The sequence below is a fragment of the Oncorhynchus tshawytscha genome, linkage group LG05, assembly GCF_018296145.1.
Source record: "Oncorhynchus tshawytscha isolate Ot180627B linkage group LG05, Otsh_v2.0, whole genome shotgun sequence".
In the NCBI taxonomy this organism is placed as follows: domain Eukaryota; kingdom Metazoa; phylum Chordata; class Actinopteri; order Salmoniformes; family Salmonidae; genus Oncorhynchus; species Oncorhynchus tshawytscha.
This window is the reverse complement of record NC_056433.1, coordinates 19,958,153-19,966,840: the sequence shown is the minus strand read 5'-3', so window position 1 is coordinate 19,966,840 and position 8,688 is coordinate 19,958,153. Positions and strand designations below refer to the sequence as shown.

The following is an 8,688-nucleotide window of genomic DNA, read 5'->3' as shown; positions in this document are numbered from 1 at the left end:
GGCTGACTAAGATTGTTGTTATAGTTTGTAGCCTCCAGTCTGCGTCTCCCTTTGCTGTTGCGCCCAGCACCTTGTCTGAATCCTCGATGAACTGTTACCACACTTGTCTTGCAGGTTTGCGGCCACTTGATGCAAAGCTTCTCTGATGATCTTTCAGGAGGGACTTGTTGCAATGCATGGAGGCTCTGGGCTCTGTGGGGTAACACCTGGCTCCTCCTGCTTCTCACCAGGTTTGCTACCTGTGCGTTGTGTTGCTACTTTCCCATCCAAACATTTAATCCAGAATTAATTCATCTTTAGGCCTTGGGCATTCTTGCCGACCTTTCCACATACAAATTCCATGCTCGTAGTCGGTTCTAGTCGTAATAAAGACAATACAATTGTTTGATTTCCTTCAAAGCATGGATTTCAAAATGCTGTTTGTTGTTACAGAGTACAAATTCCAACCACAACATACATACGGTATGCTACATCACATGTAGTTTAGACAGACAGACACAGGAGGCTTAGGACATACAGGATAAAGAAGAGGATCTATAGTCCTTTAAATGAACCATGATTTTATACTATGTCTTCCTAAAGGTTCCAGTCACTTGTATTGTATACTTCACACTCTAAAAAGCAATCCAAACCCTTGGTATAAAGCTGGTTGGCCCGCTGATCCAGAATGAGAGAGAAGTTACAGTCCTGTAAATTGTGTCTCCATGTGTTTTGGTGCTGCTGCTGTACCTCTGGCAGTGACAGGCTTTGGTAGTCTGTGTTTAGGCTGCATTGGCTGGGCAGGTGAGAGGTTGAAACCCCTTGAACTCCAGGCCCTTGTTGAATTGAACCTCCAACACTTTGGATGCCTTTGTTATCTTCAGGTTGCGCATGCAGCCTTTGAATGAAGTGCTGGTAGTCAGGCCAAACTGCTTGAGCCCCTCTGGAAAAGAGATAAAAGACAACGGTTGATTTATGACTGTAATTTTCTGGCCTGTTAAACAAATTCATGAATCTATTTCATAAGTCAGGAAGCCGATGACTGCTGGAGGTTATAACTTTAAATATCTCCTGAGGTTTAGATAGGAAGTAAATCACAAACATCTTCAACGTTGTAGTGAAGCATGGTTTGGCACAACTTTAATGTCCCCCACAGTATCCAGGGTCATGTTCAGGAGTTAGTATGTAACCTGATTCCAGAGGCATGTCTATTCTACATGATACAGTTCTAACTGAATGTTTAATGTTCCACAACGGTACGTCTACTGAACATGTCCCAGGTGCCTCTACTGAACATGTCTCAGGTGTGATATGCTTGGTGAGTGCTGTCGTATCATGTACCTGTCCCAGATGTCAGTGGTGTTGGACCTGGTGTTGAGGCTCTCTGCTTGCTCCTTCCTGCCGTCCACAATGATCTCCAGCCTATGGCGGAGCTTGTGGACAGTGACTGAGTGCCACTGACCGTCACAGAGGCCTCTGCTTCAGGCTGGTACTCGGCTGTGAACCGGCCCACCCAGTTGTCCACGTGGAACAGCAGCTAGGAAAGGGAGAAGACATACTTTACTCAGAATACACCTGGCTTGGCCTCCCAGGTGGCACAGTGGTCTAGGGCACTGCATCACAGCGTTAGCTGTGCCACCAGAGACTCTGGGTTCGTGCCCAGGCTCTGTCGCAGCCAGCCGCGACTGGGAGGTCCGTGGGGCGACGCCCAATTGGCCTAGCGTCGTCCGGGTTAGGGAGGGTTTGGCCGGTAGGGATATCCTTGTCTCATCGCGCACCAGCGACTCCTGTGGCGGGCTGGGCGCAGTGCACGCTAACCAAGGTCGCCAGGTGCACAGTGTTTCCTCCGACACATTGGTGCGGCTGGCTTTCGGGTTGGATGCGCGCTGTGTTAAGAAGCAGTGCGGCTTGGTTGGGTTGTGTTTCGGAGGACGCATGACTTTCGACCTTCGTCTCTCCCTACCCCGTACCGGAGTTGTAGCGATGAGACAAGATACTAACTACTAATAATTAGATACTACGAAAAAGGGGGTAAAAAAAAAAAAAAAAAAAGAATACACCTGGCTTGTCCAGTAGGCAGTTATGTTACTATAGCCTGGTCAGGAAAACCCTAGGATCTTATAGTTATGTTACTATAGCCTGGTCAGGAAAACCCTAGGATCTTATAGTTATGTTACTATAGCCTGGTCAGGAAAACCCCAGGATCTTATAGTTATGTTACTATAGCCTGATCAGGAAAACCCCAGGATCTTATAGTTATGTTACTATAGCCTTGTCAGGAAAACCCCAGGATCTTATAGTTATGTTACCATATCCTGGTCAGGAAAACCCCAGGATCTTTAAGGTATGTTTCTATAGCCTGATCAGGAAAACCCCAGGATCTTATAGTTATGTTACTATAGCCTGGTCAGGAAAACCCCAGGATCTTATAGTTATGTTACTATAGCCTGGAGTCTTTCCTATAGTTATAGTTCTATGTTTTGAGTGTCAGAACGTACCTGCTTTAATATATCCAGTGCCATCGAAGTAGGTTCCCTTCTCAGTGATGATGAAACAGCTGCCCGCTTGGTGGTTGGAGGTGGGCGTGTCCATGTCCAACACAATACCCAGCATCTTAAAGTTCCTGATGCAGCCATTGATACGATACAAGACCTAGAAGAACACAACACACCTTTAACTATGCTATAACATATGACTTTACACTGAGAAGTTTCATTTACTGTTGAATCTATCCCATACATTGTAAATGATTACTTCTAACATCAACCCTTTCAACTGATCATATGTAAATACATACAATTACAGTAATACAGTGTATAAGGCTTTGTGTTTTACTTCCTACAAATGAAATGTGAGGAAGCATGTATGAACGTACTGGTCCGATCCTCTTGGTGGTGTAGTTGACAGGTAGGCCACCTATGTACAAGCATGCCAACCACATCCAGGATGTCAGCCTTCTTGGGGCTGGTGGTGTGCTTGGAGTAGCGGTTGTCTATCACCAGTACACCTCTCTGTTTCTTTCTCACCACCTGGATCGGAGACCGCAGAAAGGGAAAGATTCAGGGGTAAATAAGGACAATAACAATACATATCTTTAATACATGATGGAAATAAAGAACTGTAGTTCCTGATTACTTTGCTTGCCTCCTGTTTTGGTCAATGAACTAGTCAAATAGAAAAGTATGTGGTTTTGTAGTTGTGTCATTGTGACACAGTATTTAGCTGTCTGCTCTCACGATCTAAACTCACTCAGACAGTGAAATAGAACTGATGGTAACTGCCAACAGACTGTACACCATGCTAAATTACTATTATGATTGTTTCCTCGGCTGGCTCGAGAGGTACATTAGGTGATCCCAGACCTTGTGCTAGTGTCCGTCGTTGATAACGGAGGTGTTGTCGTAGCCCAGGTCATAGCCGAGGTGGGCCATGCCCTCCTTCACCTGAATGGTGGCGAAGTCAGCGTGGTTGATCCTCGGCATGTAGAACACCAGGCCTGACTCTGCTGTGATCTGCAGCTCAAACTCTATGATTAGCCTGTAAGCAAGCAGATTCACAACAGTCAGTCGAATATGATATTTACAGAACTGACGCATGATCTAGAAAAGAAAGGTCTCATTGGGACTTTTCAAAGAAATGAAAACTCTATATACCTGTTCTTGACCTTTGTGTCATCAAATTCAAAATGGCTGTTTTTGGAGAACCCAAACTGTTTGGCTTTTTTTAAGACCACTGGAGATTCCTCGGCAGCACGGGAGGCCTGTAGGGGACGGGGGAGTAGCAGTCGTCTTAAAACCATTCATATTAGCTAAGATGATCTCATTCAAAGAATGCATTAAAAACACAATGCAAACATTCATTTTAATATGAATATAGTTGACCTGCTTTCTGTTTCTAGATGAAGTGCTATTCTAACGTGCCAATAGATGGTGCTATTGAAAAAGACATGGATTTGCTTTTGAGACTATCAGAAAATGTACATTTGTTTTTGCAAGGCCAACATCTGAATCACTTATTTTGTTCTGTTCAGAACATGAAGACATCCCTATTCCTCTGACCTTGCATTATACAATACATCTCTCTCAATGCAGAATGGTTCTTTCTTTCTATATTCTTGTTGAGCCACAAAGGCTCCCATTGCTTACATTTATTTTACACTACATACACTTATATCACACTGCACACGGTACAGCATATATCATATGTAGCCTGTTTTATAAAGCAGAACTACTAAAACCATATTGATTTACTTAGAAAGAAATGAAGAAAATCCCTATTGAAAGTCAAATGTCTTCTGGCAATACTTGGAATATGGACATGGAAAGTGTGTGCATGTATATCTCACGAGCAACACATCTTCACACAGGAGGCTTGGTGTTGAAGGTCTATGGCTGAAATCCATTCAAATGAAGGTTCCACAGACACACGTCTGATGTCACTGATGTCATGAATGGCGAAAGTCAGCACAGCAGGTAGCTAGAGGAACAGTACTAAGAAAAATATGAGTTCTACAAGAAAATATTGTACTACCAGTGACAATAGTGTAGCGATCTATTCATTTGCCTACAATGATACATACTATGGAGATATATCGAGAGAATATTTGAGGAAAATACAGGTGGTGTTGGCCAATGCAGGCAGCTTGGTTAGCAGTGAATGAATGAGTCTGGAAGGATGGATGAGAGACAGCGAGAGAGAGAGAGACAAACAGAGAGACAGAGCGAAGAGGGCCGAGAGATCGAGACAGAGAGAGGACAGAAAGAGAGAGAGCGAGGAGGACAGAGACAGAGAGGAGGAAAGGGAGAGAGAGAGAGGAGGACAGAGAGACAGAAAGAGAGAGAGAGCAAGGAGGACAGAGCGAGGACAGAGAGAATACTGCTACAGTACCTCAGCTGTCAGCTAGAGAGGATAGACAGAGCAGTGGAGCTATGAGAAAGAGCCCTGTCAACACTGCAGCTTTACCTATAAAGCAGACCTAATGGATTGGAAAACGGCCCATTCTTTATTCCAGCCACATCAACCTCTCTGATGGTGTATTTAGACTCAGGGCCAACCGGTCTGTCTGGCTGAGCTGTGCTGGGGACAGATGACAGCTCTTTATGGGGATAATATATCACTCCATCATAGGCTGGGAACTTAGTCCTTTAATGTGACGTTTTTTTGTCTTTTACTCCCTGATACCCATACGAGTACACAAATACACAGAAAGTGTGTTAATGGGTGATGATGTGTAATCAGTTGAATTATGAACATGGTTATCACAGAGGATAACCCCATTAAAGCCAACTAAATATGGGTGAACTGTGTTTAGTCCACTGGGAAGCGAGAGAGAGCCCTGAGCCTAATAATATGAATGTATTATCATCTATAGACAAAAACAAGTCAAGGTGTCAAATGACTGCTTTTACAACCTGTTTAACTGGGAGAAACCAACGCACCATGAAACAAATACTTCACATTTACAACACTTCCCACATAGCCTTCCATTAATAATATCTACTAATAATGAGCCAATATCTACGATCAGGATAATGAATCGTTATATGGAGATAGTAGGGAGATAATAGGCGCTGCTGAGAGATGTACATGGTATTGATCATGAGGTTCCAGATGCAGCCTTCGAAGTGGACATTGTGTCTCTGGGAGCTGAACTCTACGTCAGCGGGGATACCCCCTATGAACAGTCTCTTGACGCCCATTAGCTGCTCGTTGGGAAGGCCCTGCTCCCTCTTCAGCTCCTCATCCACCTGGACTGCAAATGACCTGGACAGAAACACGCAGGACAGTGCAACATGTGTGTGTGTGTGTGTGTGTGTGTGTGTGTGTGTGTGTGTGTGTGTGTGTGTGTGTGTGTGTGTGTGTGTGTGTGTGTGTGTGTGTGTGTGTGTGTGTGTGTGTGTGTGTGTGTGATCTTACCTGCTGCCCAATCTCTCAATGCGCAGGGTGTGTTCTCTCCCGTCATGCAGGATGCCCTGGTCAGGCTTGCGGACCACCTTGAAGTGGGCTGTGGCTGCCTGTAAACACTAGCACCTCCAGGGCCCCCTTGTTCAGCAACACAGCCAGGAAGGGCTGCAGGAGGCAGTGGAGAAGAGAGGGTGCGTGAGGCGGGACCACCCAATCTAAATGACCAGGGACACAGGGTTATACATATAATCAATACATAAACACACTCAGTGCATAAAACCATTGGTTAGAAGACACAATCTGGAGCAAGTCAGGACAGGCTTCATACAATATGGAGCAAGTCAGGACAGGCTTCATACAATATGGAGCAAGTCAGGACAGGCTTCATACAATATGGAGCAAGTCAGGACAGGTTTCATACAATATGGAGCAAGTCAGGACAGGTTTCATACAATATGGAGCAAGTCAGGACTGGCTTCATACAATATGGAGCAAGTCAGGACAGGCTTCATACAATCTGGAGCAAGTCAGGACAAGCTTCATACAATATGGAGCAAGTCAGGACAGGCTTCATACAATATGGAGCAAGTCAGGACAGGCTTCATACAATATGGAGAAAGTCAGGACAGGCTTCATACAATATGGAGAAAGTCAGGACAGGCTTCATACAATATGGAGAAAGTCAGGACAGGCTTCATACAATATGGAGCCTTGAATGTTCAAAGACAATAAGAACTTTATGCCCAGAAACATTAAGAAAAATCTGTTCAATAATGATGAAACCTCAGATACTTTGAGAAAAGGAAGTCAACTTTACATAATTGCATACCGATATGCTTTTCAACCCTGAGGGCCTGTAGCATTTATGTAAGTCCTCCATTTCTCTACACGCCTTGATTGGATTCTGTTTGGGCAGAGCTTCAAAGAAAGCTCAGCCCTCTCTGAAACATACTAGACGAGAAGTAGATAGATTTAAGTGCCTCTTGTTATGATTAAATTCTCTGTAATCAGTCCAGCGAGATGGTGAGCACATCCCACCACAGCGTTGGAATTGCAGACTAGCATGCACAGAGGGAGTTTGCCTGGGGCGAGTGAGGGAGAGTGAGGGAGAGTGAGGGAGAGTGAGGGGAAGTGCTACTGCTACAATAACTATGGTCTGATTCAGCATGCGTTCCTCCTGTCCCCTGCGCAAATTGACAGAATGAACGACGAGGACAGAGAGACAGATGAGGCTGACGTGTACTCATTCGAAATGACACTCACTTAATTTACTAGGTCTAATGATTTTTAAAGGTGACGGTCTACCAAGGGTCATCGTTAAATTGGACGTGATCCATCAGAGGACTGTTGTATAATGTATTTCTTACTAACGACACTTGCAGGGAGAATGTTAGAGGTTAAACCCACTATCATTTCCTGCAGCCACAGGCACTAATTGATGTGGTGGTCTGCAGATGAAGAGAAGGAGAGATGGAGAGAGAGATGAAGGGTGCCCTAACAGAGACGTAGAAAGTCATATTTTAATCAAAACTGTCGTCGCAAATCTCCCAGCCTTTAGCCCTCTGTGAAAGATTATCAATTTTTGTTTGCTGTCGGGTGAAAGTATAATCATTAAACCTCACAGGCAATCCATCTCTTTTATAGTTAGTTTAATAAGGAGCCTCGCACACAGCAGGAGTTGATTATCAATGTGCTGTTAGTTTTTCAAAGCAACTCAGCCAGACAGCACAGTGCTACTTATTCAATTACAGGAACCAAGAAACACCTCCAACAGCCATTCCAGTTCTACTGGGTAATAGGATTCAATGACATAAAGAACAAGGAGGTGACATTATAGAGGACTTAGTGCTGTGTTAGCATGCTTTGATAGCTGTAACACTGAAGTGAGTGTTTGTGTGTGTGTGTGTGTGTGTGTGTGTGTGTGTGTGTGTGTGTGTGTGTGTGTGTGTGTGTGTGTGTGTGTGTGTGTGTGTGTGTGTGTGTGTGTGTGTGTGTGTGTGTGTGTGTGTGTGTGTGTGTGTGTGTGTGTGTGTGTGCGTGCATGCATGCATGCGTGCGTGTGTGCGTGCGTGTGTGTGTACAGTATATGTATATGTGTGTGTACGAGGAGTGTATGTGTGTGTGTATGCGTGTATGCATGTGTGTGTCTCATCCACATCCTCTTACCTCCCCAGACTGCCTGTGTCTCCTCTTGGGGAGTTGGAACTGGGAGCTGGTCCCATTGGTGTCCCCACTGCCAAACAGGATGATGCCCTTGTCACTCTTGGTTGCGAAGGACAGGCTGATCTCCGTACCAGCGTCAAAGGACATGGACTTCAGTTCCACGTGGCCTGGCTTGGAGAAGCTCACTGTATGGAGGTTCTGTTGGTGAGAGAGAGACCAGTCATGATGTTCATTCACAGCACAATCATTTGAAAGTCATCAGTAATTGGCAGAGTTCTTTTTATATTCTGAATACTGTATAATAAAACAATATAGTATAACGTTGTGTTGTTTTGTTTATAATGTCCATATCAATTTCAGAGTTATATCGAACATAATAATAAACCTTGTCTGTTAGAGTAGAGTTTATTAGCACAGTATGCATTTTCAGATGCATCATCAGGCATTGACACAGGGTCAACAAGAAATGGATGTAGGCCTACTGAAGTGAGTGTGAAATCTTGCAAACATTTTACAAACACAACTGAACACAACTGAGACGTACAAACCAGCCATTGCTAAATTAAAAATGACTTCTCCCACTCAATTCTTTGCTACACTCTTTTACATTCTGTGTCTGTGGTGTGAATGTGTGTATAACTA

General features: G+C 44.3%; 1 pseudogene; it reads right to left on the bottom strand.

The window, feature by feature from the left end:
* Nucleotides 1-407: 407 nt before the first annotated feature.
* LOC112250116 overlaps nucleotides 408-8,688 on the bottom strand; it is a 148,939-nt pseudogene continuing 140,658 nt past the window's right edge.